Genomic DNA, 13,127 nt, shown 5'->3' on the forward strand with positions numbered 1-13,127 from the left:
GAGTTGAGGCCTGTGTAACATTTCTCTACTCTATTAACAGGAGAAAAATTGCTTAGTACAAACTTTTCCAAGGAATATTATATTTCTTGGCTCAAAACACCATCACTTCCTTCCATGTAATAATCAAAGATAAATTTTGACAGGGACCCACCGGTTCTCCAATAAGAGATACAAGAGGTTGAGCCAAAAGCCAACCTCTTTTGGTATATAAGACTTGCTGCCCTACCCTCTTCTGCCAGCTTTATGGAAGCATGAAATGCCTTTTCCACTCATGCTTTATGTGGAATGTAAACAAGTGTTGTGTACTTCTTAACAGCGCCTTGCTTTTGATATCCCAACGTGCAGTTCCCATGCGTAGGACCTCATGGACACAACCTAACCTCTGGGTTCCTCTCAGAATCTTCGGGGCAATTAATTTTAATATGCCTTTTATCTTTTTCTTGTTTTCCACTAGCATTTAGTGAGGGTTTTTTTTAAGATTATCTAAGTGCTTTCCATGCATCATGCCACACGTACTGTCAACAAATTAACTGACCTCTGCTTAATTGCCTCCATCTGAAAATTGGAAATTATAGTGGTAACCATCTCCTGGGGTTGAATGAAATAAAATGATGGATGTAGTTAGAAGAAGAAAAAAAGGTGCCCATAATATAGTAAACAATCAAAAATATAAAATATCTTCATGAACACATTTAAAATATATATATAATAAACATCTACTGCATGGCTAAGCCCTATTCTGGAGACTGGGAATTCAATTTTGAAAAAGATAGACAAGGTTCCTGTTCTCACGGAGTTGACATTTCAGTGAGAGATGACAAACAGATAAACAAACACGATAGACACTAGTAACAAAATAACTTTGTAAATGGGGAGATTTAATCTGGGATAAATTATATAATTGGCTCACAAGCAGAAAGGTAAAAGGTGGTAGAGTCTGGATTCGAATCCAGGACTCTGGAACCCCATAGCCCACGCTGTTGTGCTCGTTATAATGTCTGAAATCTTTTCCCACTGCAGCCTTCTTCTTCTACCCTTTGTACTCCATCCTCTGAAATCACTACACCTTTACTGAAACCTGATTTTCCTTGGGAGTTTATCAGTTATGACGGTGGTTCTCAAATTTCACCGCATATTGGAATTCCTTGGGGATCTTTAATAAAGACCAAAGCCTGGGAGATTCTGCTTGAATTATTCTGAGTTTAAGTCAAGGGATTCCAACATGCAGCCTTCTAGAAGGATGGCTGCCGATAGTCTGTACGTATCCAAGATGTTATCATCGGGTTGCCTGCTTTAATTTCTCTCCTGGGACAACTTCCTGAGTTCTTCGGAAATTCCTATTATTAGGGTCACTCCTGCATTTTCTTTGATCAAAGTGGGTTTCTCACTCTTCCAAATCATCCCTTTAGCACTTTGCAAAGCTCTGGGTATCTAATGCATATCCAGTTACTTGATTATGGCATCTGCCTCCGTCTAAATGGCCCTGTCTTGGATAGTCTGTTGCTCCCTTTATTTTAGTCCAATCTCTCTACTACATAACATCATGTTTGCATTTTCTCCAGTGAGCGCTCCATGGTTCTGGCCCCACCGCAGCCCAGTTTCTGAGAAGTGTCTCTCCATTGAGTCTTCACTTGTGTCTCTCCATTATGTCTCTCCATTGTGTCACTTGCTCATCTTGCCGTCAGCTCTAAGAGCTGCGTTTCTATTCGATTTGCACATTACCAGAATATAGAGCACACAACTCAGTCGACGTAAACAGAACGCAATTTTATTTTGGCCTCGCCTTGCCCATTTTATTCTGTGGGATAATTTCATGCTACCCCTTACCAGGACTGAACGCAACCTCGTGTTGGCTCTTTCTTATATCCAGTCCACAGGACAGTCTTGAACATTTCTTACCCCCAAGGACTGTAGGCTGATCCCAGTGCAGCCACCAAAATCCTGTGGTTACAGACACTTTAAGCCTTTCTCAAACAGGGGTCAAGCACAGGTTCTCTATATCTCAGGACCACAGGTATAGACTGAATGTCCATATGAAAGTTCCCAACTAGACCAGTGACCAAGGAGGGGGAGGTGATGAATCACAAATCACCAAAAAAATCTTCCCTCTCTGTTATTTGGCTTCCTTTTAGAATGGAATGGAATGCAATATGTTACACATTTGTGGTGGAATACATTCTCATGTTATTTCCCCACTAAGATCAATCTTAGCACAACCAGATATCATGTGCCCTATGATGTGATGTAATGAAATACCCTTACTTGAAAAAAATTGAACCTAGATCAAACCAGCCTCTAAATTTAATTTAGAGTTTATAGGAAATATATGGTTTTAAGGAACAAGTTAAATGATACTACTAGAAAGCTTAGAACTAAAAAAAATGTAAGAAGCTTTATAGGACAAATGACCTAGTTTCTCCAGAAAATCAATTTCAAGAGGAAAAGTAAGTGGGGATGTGTGGCTCTTATAGAATAAAAGAAACTTACAGGACAAAAGAGCCAAATACGATAAGCAGATTTTGTTTGAAACCTAATTAAAAAGAAAAAACAAAACAAACAGCTAATTCTAAAAATCATCTTTGAGAGTCAGAGCATCTGAGTGTTGTCTGATTAATAGATGGCAGTAAGAAATTACTGTAAGTTCTGTTATGTATGAAAATGGTATAATCATTAAAAATCAAAACATCTTTATTATTTAAATATATATAATAAAGTATTTACATGTAAATGACATAATGTCTGGCATTTATTTTAAAACTTCTACTTCCTAAGATTTTGGAGATCAAAAAGTGGACAATTACTGACCTTGGGACTTGGTTTAATACACTAATTTCACCAATTTTGTGTATGCTTGGAAATTTCTACGATAAATTTGCAATATCACTTTTGCCTTTTTACTTTTAGTTTCGTTGCTGTTGTTACTGTTGAGTTTTGTTTTTTCTTTGACAGCTCAGGGATCTGTATATTTAAAACTTACCCCAGGTGAGTGTGCCCATTGGCCAGATGTAATTACCCATGCAGGGGATGGCTCCCCACTGGGTGTGCAACATCATTTCTTCACTAGCTCAGGTCTCACTACTTTATTTGAAATTAGACTTATCTAAATCTTCAGCATTCAAGGAAGATATCTAGATGTGTGACTATGCAAAGGACCCTACTTTTATTGTGCAGAATTAGGAAAAATTGGTTATTATTGGGGTTAGCCAGACACTGATGTTTTCAATTATTAATAGATACAGACAGTGCACAAATCATAAGTGCATATATAAATTTTTCAGTGGTGTTTACAAATGAAATCAGCTTGGTCTTTCTCTTTAGAATAGGTCCCCTAAGAAGAATTAGTCATATCTGTTATCACAACCCTGAAAAGATTGCTAAAGCCTAATCAGAAAGCAGCATCCCACTTGCCTTTCAACTACATGTCTGTCTTAGCTTTACCTCAAAAAATTACCAGATTTTATGGAGAGAGGGCTGTGCCCATATTCCTATGTGATAACAGGAAGCCCTCTTGGAAAGACAAGTGCTATTGAAAGTCCGATACCCTAATTATAATAGTGATTCTTCTAAAGCAGTGCTTAGCAAATTTGCCTCACCATAAGGTTTACCTAGGATATTTGTTATAAAGGCAAGGTCTGGGCTCCTCTCCTGAAGATTCCTAAAGATTTTGATTCAGTAGGTTCTGGGTGGGCCACTTAATATATTTTTAACAAGCTCCTCAAATGATTCTTTTGAAAACCCAAGTTTGAGAAACACTGCTCTAAATTAATTTATTTCACTTTAACTAGGTATGGAGCATGCAAGCAAAATTTTACTGCAACCAGTGAGCTCTGCTCCAGGAAGGTGGTTTGTGCAGAAAGTCTACAAAATATCCAACTGCAAAGAAATTTCAAGAATACTTATATCCCTGGCCAGGTTTGCTCAGCCTGACAGACTCAGGTTGTAGTGGTTCTCAACTCTTCATATCATAATAATCTAGGAAGCTTAAAAAATACCAATGCATAAGACCAAGACCCAGAGAAAATTATTTAATTGGTATATAATAAGGCCTAGGTATTTTTATTTTTAAATGATTCCTATGTGATTCTAAAGTAAAACCGGATTTGAGAAATACTGAGGTTGAGTTGTACAATAGGTAGTTGCAATTTTAGCGAATATTGTGCTTCTTAAAGAGGACAGGATTAGCAGGATCTACCTGCCCCACAAGATCTAAAAGAGAATAGCTCAGATTCCAATCCCATTCTTCCCCCAATATTATATACATTTCCATTTGTGTTGTGTGGGGTGGATGGGGTGGTTTGGAATTAATGTCCTCTTATCACCTTTGACTATAATTTTCCCTTTACTGGGGTTTTGGCTTCTATGCTCAGTTTTAAAGTTTTTTTCTTTCTGTGTTTCTAGGCATAAAACTTAATTAAAGCAGTTTGTGCTAAGAAGAGGTGAAAGGAATGGTTTGGTGCCTAATGACATACAAAAATCTTTATCTGAATAATATTAAAACTCTCCACTACTCTGCCACATTACTTGGATATCTCACCTCTTCTCTGATCTTGGGTGTGGAAAACTAAATATAGTAAACCAAATCTGGAGTTGCTCTGTTCCTCCAAATATAATAAAAATTATCTCAAACCCATGGAAATCTAGTGTTTTATTTCAAGCAGATATTTCTTTATTGATTTTCTGTTTGGTTGCCCTATCTAGAGCTGTCAATGGAGTATTAAGGCCCCCAACTATGATTGTGTTTTGATCTGTTTCTGTGTTTAGTTCTGTGAGTAGCTGCTTTATGTATTTTGGTGCTCCCTGGTTGGGTGCATATATATTAGGAAGTGTTATGTTTTCTTGATGTAGTGCCCTTTTTATCATTATAAAGTGTCCATCTTTGTGTCTTGGTATCTTTGTTATCTTGAAATCTATTTTATCAGATATAAGTATGGTTACACCTGCTTTTCTGTGGATATTATTTGCTTAGACAATCATTTTTCACCCTTTTACTTTGAATCTACCTTTGTCTTTGCAGCTTAGATGTGTCTCTTGTAGGCAGCATATGGTTGGATTTTGTTTTTTTTAATCCATTCTACTACTCTGTGCCTCATTACTGGTGAATTCAGACCATTTACATTTAGGGTAATTATTGATGTATGAGGATTTGCTATAGCCATTTTATCTTTTGTTTTCTGCTAGCTCTGTGCCTCCATTGGTTCTTTTCCTTTGTGTTTCTGTCTGTTGTTTTTGTTTGGTGGTATTCCATACTCTTTTCCTCTGTTTCTGCTTTTTTAAAGCTATGTGTCCTGGTTTGGGGACTTTTGGGTGTGGTTACCATTAGATTTATAAAAAATAAAGTCACATATATACAGTAGTTTTTTTTTCTTTTGAGTGCATCTGATCTCCATACTCCTTTGCCATTTCAAACTTTTACCCCATCCACTTTTGTTTTTGTTGTCACAAATTAGCCCTGTTTATGCTGTAAGTTTTCTAGTGATCTTACTTGTAGTGTTGTGACCTTATGTTCTTTGTTTCAGGTAGAATAACTCCCTTGAGTATTTCCTGCAATGAAGGTTTTCTGGTGATAAAATTCCTCAGGTTCTGTATGTCTGGGAATGTCTTTATTTCTCCTTCATATTTAAAGGATGATTTTGCTGGGTATATTATTCATGGCTGGTCATTTCTCTCTTTCAGACATTTGAATATTTGGTTCCACTCTCTTCTGTCTTGTAGAGTTTCTACTGAGACGTCAGATGAAATTCTGATGGGTTTTCCTTTGTAGGTCGCTTCCTTTTGCCTGGCTGCTTTGAGGATTTTTTCTTCATCATTAATTTTTGACAGTTTTAATACAATTTGCCTTGGACAGGGCCTTTTTGGATTGAGGTAACTAGGTGTTCTCTTTGCTTTGTGGATTCAAGGATCTAGTTCTTTCTGTAGGTTTTGGTAGTTCTCATACACTATTTGTTTGAATAGATTCTGTGTTCCCTTCTCCCTCTTTTCCTCCTATGGAATGCCTATTATTCTAATAGTGCTTTTTCTTATGGAGTCAGATAGTTCTTGTAGAGCTCTTTCCTTTTTCATTATGCTCAGGTGTCTCTCTTCTTCCGTCTGCATCATTTCTAGATTCCTATTTCCAATATCACTAATTCTTTCCTCCATCTGATTGACTCTGTTTTCTATGCTCAGTAGTTCACTCTTAATCTCCTTAATTGCATGCTTCATTTCCAGGATTTGTGATTGGTTCTTTTTTAAAGTTTCAATCTTTGGTAAAGTACTGATTTTTTCATTGATTTGTTTTCTGAGTGCGTTGAATTGCCTGTCTGTATTTTCTTGCATCTCACTGAGTATTTTCAGAACTGCAATCTTGAAATCTCTGTCATTTATATCACACATTTCCATGTGTTCCATCCTGCTTTCTGGAGATTTTTCATTTGCTTTCTGATCATCCTTGTTACTGTAGTTATTCATGGTATTTGTTGTTCTCCTTTGTCTAGACATGTACAACTGACTATATCAATGGCCCTTCTACAGCAACTTTCTCTAAAGATGTCTTTCTAATATTTTCCAGTAGATGGCGCTGAATCGCAAGATTTTTTTTTTTTACCTCTATGACCTCCAGGTCTTCTGTAAGACAGTACAGCAGAGCTGTTTGGAGGTAGGGTGACCCCTGACCTCTGTGGGGTCCCACCCCAAGCACCTCACCTAGGGATCAGTCACAGAGGGAAACAGCAGTTGTACTGCAATAGCTCTTGATAATATGCTCCTCAACCTGACACCAAAGGCAACAAGAGGCAAGTTTGGGGAATCCAAGTGGTGGCAGGGCTCTGTGGTTCTGTTTCTTTTTCTGAAACAGTGGAGAGCTGCATGGCAGAACCCTGTGCTCTGTCAGGTGTCTGCTGGCTCAGTCACTGTTCCCTCCTCTCACCCTTCTGGGCTCCCCACCTTAGCTCTCTGTTCCTCCTGGCTGAAGGAAGTTCCTGCTATTGCTGGTTTCCTCCCCATTTCAGGCAAAGCTGCAAGCTCTTGACTTCAGAGCTGTGTCTGTGGGCCATCTGAGCTTTCCTCCCTTCTCATCTCCCCGTTTATTCCCAGTTGCCCACCTTTAGATGTTTCAGTGTGTGTCTCTTAGGTGTGCCTCTGTATTGAGTAGGGAATTCTTTGTTGAATTATACTTGGTTAACTATAGTTGGAAATTTCAGGGGGAGAGGCCAAGGGGATCTCTCATGCTGCATTCCTCTGACCTCACTAATTTGGTAGTTTTCTTTTCTAACATGCATGTTTTGCATTTGATTAGGAGTTTCATTCTGAATGAGATTTTTTTCTTCTTTTTCTCTCTTCTAAAGCATTTGCAGTTGCCATCTCAGTACCTCCTCATGAATCTTCCATCATATGGATGTTTCAGTGTTCCTGCTGCTGCAGAAATGGTGAGTAACACAAATTTAGCCATAGAGCCAGAGAAAATGTTGCCACTTCCTGTTGTTAAGGATAAATTTTTTCAAGGCCTCAGGCTCACAACTTATTGCTTAACATTATATTATAAAATATCGTCAGCATGCAGAAAATTTGAAAGAATTTTATAGTGAACACTCACATACCCAACACCAATATTCAACTATTAACATTTTTGCCATACTTGTTTTATCACATATCTTTTTATCTACCCATCCATCAAGCCATCTTATTTTTTTGTATGCATTTTATCATAAGTTGCCCACATCAGTATACTCCAATCCTAAACATTTTAGCATGCAAATCAAAAGCTAAAGTTCAGTACTTGTTTGCAGTTTTTTAACCTGAAGCAAAATTTACTGAAGACAATATGTACAGATTTTAAGCATGTGATTTGATGAGTTTTGACAAATAACACAAACTCCTTTCACAGTATAGAGCATTTTCATTCACCTCAGAAAAGTTTTCATATACCCCTTTCTAGTCAGTCTTCACCCATACCCTTCCTTTCAGAGGTCACCACTATTCTAACTTTTTTCCATCATAAGTTAGTTTCTCTGCTTGTTCCAGCACTTCCTATGAATTGTTTCATACACTATGCTCTCTTTTCTGTGAAGCTTCTTTCATTCAGCATTGTTTCTGGCACTCATCCATGTCACTCTCTGTGTAAGGAACTTACGACTTTGTAACACAGTACTAAGTAGTATTTCATTATACGAATATATTGCATTCTATTTATTCTCCTATATTGATCAACACTTGAGCTGTGTTTCTAGTTTTGGCTTTTATGAATAAAGTTCTGCGTGTACATTCTTGCACAAGGCTTTGTGTAAACATATATGTTTGCATATAACTTGGGTAAATATCTGGTAGAGTACTTCCTGGTTGCAGAATAGGCATATCCTTAGTTTTAACTGAAATTCCCTGATCTTTTTTCCCAAGGTACTTATGTCATTTTATACGCCTACCCAACAATATAGGAGAGTTAAAGTTGCTACACTCCTTGACAAATTAGGTGTTATCAGTCTTAATTTAACCATTCTAGTGGGTTTAGTGGTATCTCATTATGATGTTAATTTTCATTTCCCAGATGACTGAAGATTTTGAGCTTTTTTCATTTGCTTTTTTGCCATTCCTTGGATAAATAAGATTTGTTTATTCAGGGGTTTTTTTAAGAGTTGATTTCAACTTGCTAATATGTTGCTAAAAATTTTTATGACAGTATTCATCAGGGACATACATTTTTTATTGCCATTTTTAGGTTTTGATCCATTTAGGTAGAGCATGCTTTAACATTATCTCACAAAATGTAAACACATAATCACTAGTTATTGCCTCCAGATTTGTAGACTAGCCTGTACGTGGCTTAAGCTGAATATTTCTGTTTTGTCTTTGGTCCATGAAGATATTTATTTAAAGCCTGCTATTTTTTATTTTCTATTTTTAAATTATTTATTTTTCTATGTGTTTCAAGTATTGAGGATGCATCAAATGTTTTCTGTGTTGTCATGACCAGAACTGACATTTTTACCATTGCATCATTAATTTAAGATTTGATAGCACCCTCCTTTTTCTTGGTTAGTAATTATAAGATATAAAGGTTTTTCTGATGGTAGGACACAACACAAAGACACTTGGATGGTACTAAAAGGCAGAACTTTTGTTACTTACAGTTCCAACTGACAGAAGGCTACCAGGCAGGGGCCTACAGAGGGTTACACTGGAGGACAGGGTCACAGCAAGCTGGAACTGTAGGGGGCTGTTTATGCATGACAAGCAGAGTGAGGTTAACTAGATTTCTCAAACTCCCTGTGGATTGGCTAATATGAATAATTTCAAGGACTCTGGAGTATAGGGGTACACTAGTTGTCTGGTACCTGGGTACAAGACTGATTGGGGCTGGTGCATAGTGACTCAGAGTGTGAGAGCTAAAAAGAGAAGTGGTTGGTGTGTGAACTTAATCAGCTGCTGCTCAAGAGGAGGAACTCACTGGCCTATAGCCAGGCCTGAAAATTGCACACACGCACACATACACACACACAGAGTTAAGCAAACTAGATAGCCATATACTAGCACACCATTCTTGGTTGATTTCCTAAACCTTTTCCATGACTGTTTGAAGATCAATGATGCAAATCATTGGATTTCGATTTGAGATATAAAATAAAACCTGAAAGTTGATAAACTGGATTACATCAAAATTTAAAACTTCTGTGCATCAAAGGACACAATCAACAGAGTGAAAAAGCAACCCACAGGAGAGGAGAAAACATTTGAAATCATATGTCTGGTAAGAGGTTAATATTCAGAATATATAAAAAATTGCAACCCAACAACAACCAAACAACCTGATTTAAAAATAGGTAAAGGTGTTGAATAGACTTTTCTCCTAAGAAGAAATACAAATGGCCAACAAGCACATGAAAAGATGTTCAACTTCACTGATCATTAGGGAAATACAAATCAAAGTCTCAATGAGATACCATTTCATACCTGTTAGGATGGCTACCATAAGAAATAAAATAATAACAACTGTCTAGAATGTGGATAAATTAGAATTTTTGTGCACTGTTGGTAGTAATGTAAAATACTATATCTGCTATGAAAAACAGTATGAAAGTTCCTTAAAATTTTTCAAATAGAATTACTAGCCCTGGCCCGTGTGGCTCAGTTGGTAGGAGCATCGTCCCATACACCAAAAGGTCGTAGGTTCCATTCCTGGTCCAGGCACATACCTGGGCTGCGGGTTCAATCCTTGGCATAGGTTGGGATGTGTGCTGGAGGCAACTGATCCATGTTTCTCTCTCACATGGATGTTTCTCTCTCTTCTCTCTCTCTCCCCCACTTCCCTCCCCCCTCTCTCCCTTCCCTTCTCTCTAAAAAAAAAAAAATCAATGAAAATGTCTTCAGGCAAGGATAAAAAAAAAAAGAATTACTATGTGACCCAGCAATCCCACTTCTGGGTATATACCCAAAATAATTGCAGAGTCTCAGAGAAATGTTTGTACGCCCATGTTTCTAACAGCATCAATAGCCAAAAGGCGGGAGCAACTCAGTTGTTCATCAATGCATAAATGGATGAAAATGTGGTATAAAAAGTAAGGAAATTCTGAGACATGCTACAACATGAGTGAGCCTTGAGGACATTAATACTGGCATCTAGCAGTCAGAGACTAAGATGTTACTAAATATTCTACAGTGCACAGGACAGTCTCCCAACAACAAAAAATTATTTAGCCCAAAATGTTAATAGCGCCAACGTTCAGAAAGCTTGCTCTAGACAAGCTTCCTGTTCCAATGTGTAAAGGCCAACATATGTGGTTCACAGTAAAGCTACTATAGCATAACTTGGCAACAACTGGAGGCTAACATGTTTCTTGTGGATGAGTTCAACCTCTGGAAAGGAAATAAGACACAATGTACAATTTATTTGGCCCAATCACAAGGAGGCCTGTTGTGCGTTTTTTTATCCTGCCTATTGCTAACACAATGAACCTGCCAGAACAAATCATTATGAACTGATGTCTGGCCAACTGGGTCTTCCAAAGATGTCCTTGCAGTGCTCTACTCAACAACCAATTACAGGGGAATGTAGCAAAGGCTTAAATTCAAGAGAGAAATGATAGCAAAGAGAAGTGAAAAGACAAGTGGACCTTCCATTTTAGTCAGCCAAGTTTTGGTTTAGGAGTAGGCAGAGCATGGCATGGTGAAACTAGCTTGGACTGGGAGAAAGGGAGGGAAGAAGGGAGGGAAGAAAGAAGGAAAGGAGAGAAAAAAAGAGAAGACTTCTTTTGTAGGTTGTTTCTGACACTCCAATATCTTTTTCTTCATTTGTAAAGTTTCTTGAATTCTACCATTTAGAGGAAGATGGAAGATGCTCTAACAACGGATTGATATTTTGCCTTTTGTCCCACCAATACCTCATGCCTAGATATGCCAGATTTCCTCATGCATCAAACCGGATGGTTTGATACAAGCATTATTATGGCATCTCTCTCTCCAGTGTTAATAATTTGTATTGAAAATGCTGATTTCTAAGATCAGGACTTTCCCAACTATTACTTTTCTCCGGCTTGTTGATTGAAAGGCGGTAATGCTTTTTATGGCAGGTAGATTTGCTTCTTAAATTTATTGTCTAGCTATATTCCACTTTAACTTGCAAATTGGGCACTGTGCTTGCAAAGAGAAATTTTTCTTGTTCTCCCAGCTCCACAGCTTGGTCTTCTTTTATTCAGGAGGTAATGCAGTGGCCCCCGCGGCCAGAGAGAGAGAAAGTTTAAGGCTCAGGGCTTCTGCTTCACGTCCCGAGCTTCTACCGGGTTATTTATTGCTAACCACATCCTTTATTATGCATTTTCTATCTTCATAGACAAGTATAAATATAAATAAAACAGCAGATAAAAAGAATGTAAAACAGCATGACAGAGATAATTTAAATGGAAAAACTGAAATAAGGAATTCTGAGCTTGGAAATAAGACAAATATCCTGTCTTTATTTCGAAGAATCCAATAATTAATTCTATTTTTATACTCCATATATTAAAATATAAAATTACAAACCTGCTTTAAATCCACAAAATCAATATAATTTAAATATCAAGGTTGACAGTCTCATTTCATTATATAGTATATTTGCCCATCTTCAAGATTGCTTCATAGATGACCAAAGAAAATGTATTCCTATCAACCATGAAATTTTCTGGTCTCCAGCCACTTCTCTGGAGATTCTAGTTCAATAACTATTTATTTGAGAAATGCAAGAAATTAAGTTTCACTAGCTGAAGAAATTATATTCTTTCTCTTTCTCTGGATTTCTGCTGCATAATTTCCATCAAACTTCTTATTCAGGCCAGCTCTCATTTATCTGTATTTCAAAGGACTGCAATACAATTCTGATAATTAAAAAACCCCAAGTACTGCAAGCTCTTCTACTTAAAAAAAATTATAGCAACATTTAGAAAGAAATTCATTAAGACTGTTTAGTTTCCGTTTTGACTAGTTAACAGTTCCACAGAGAAGATAGAAGTAGTAATGAAATTACCTCAAGGTCAAGAACATAATGGGGTGTGAAGTTTTTTTAAATTAGGTAATAGTGGAGTCTACAACACTTAATTATCTTACTGTGAGCATCCAGTTCTCGAGAACTGGAAGCAACCAGATTTTAGTACACTTCTGATTTGAAATTAAATTTCCTTTTCAACAGTCAAGAGCTAAATATTTTAGTTTACTTCACCACCTTGTCCCAATATTTATTGCTTTTATGAAGAAATACATTGTCTTTTCTCTCTAACCAAAAGAAAACCAATTCATGCTCCAGAAATCGATTTGGATCTCAACATGCTAAATGAAGCGAAGTGGTCTCCTCCTACATAAAGCCTACATCTCTCTCTCATTTCCCACCCATACTGTTCATCTATTAATTTAATTAAGATATGAGTATATATATTCAACACCTGCTGTTTATCAGGCAATGCATAAGAGACAGCAAACTTGTGTTGCAAAGGGCCAGATAGTAAATAATTTAGGCTCTGCAGGCCACATGACCTTTGTCACAGCTATTCAACTCTGTCATTGTGGCATAAAATCAGCCAAAGGTAATGTGAAAACGAATGGATGTGGCTGTTCTAATAAAATTTTAGCAGCCAAAGCAGGTGGTGGGCTGGATTTGTCCAATGGGAGATAGTTTGTTGAGCTCTGGA

This window comes from Miniopterus natalensis, chromosome X (genome assembly GCF_054644295.1).
Source record: "Miniopterus natalensis isolate mMinNat1 chromosome X, mMinNat1.hap1, whole genome shotgun sequence".
NCBI classification, from domain to species: Eukaryota; Metazoa; Chordata; class Mammalia; order Chiroptera; family Miniopteridae; genus Miniopterus; species Miniopterus natalensis.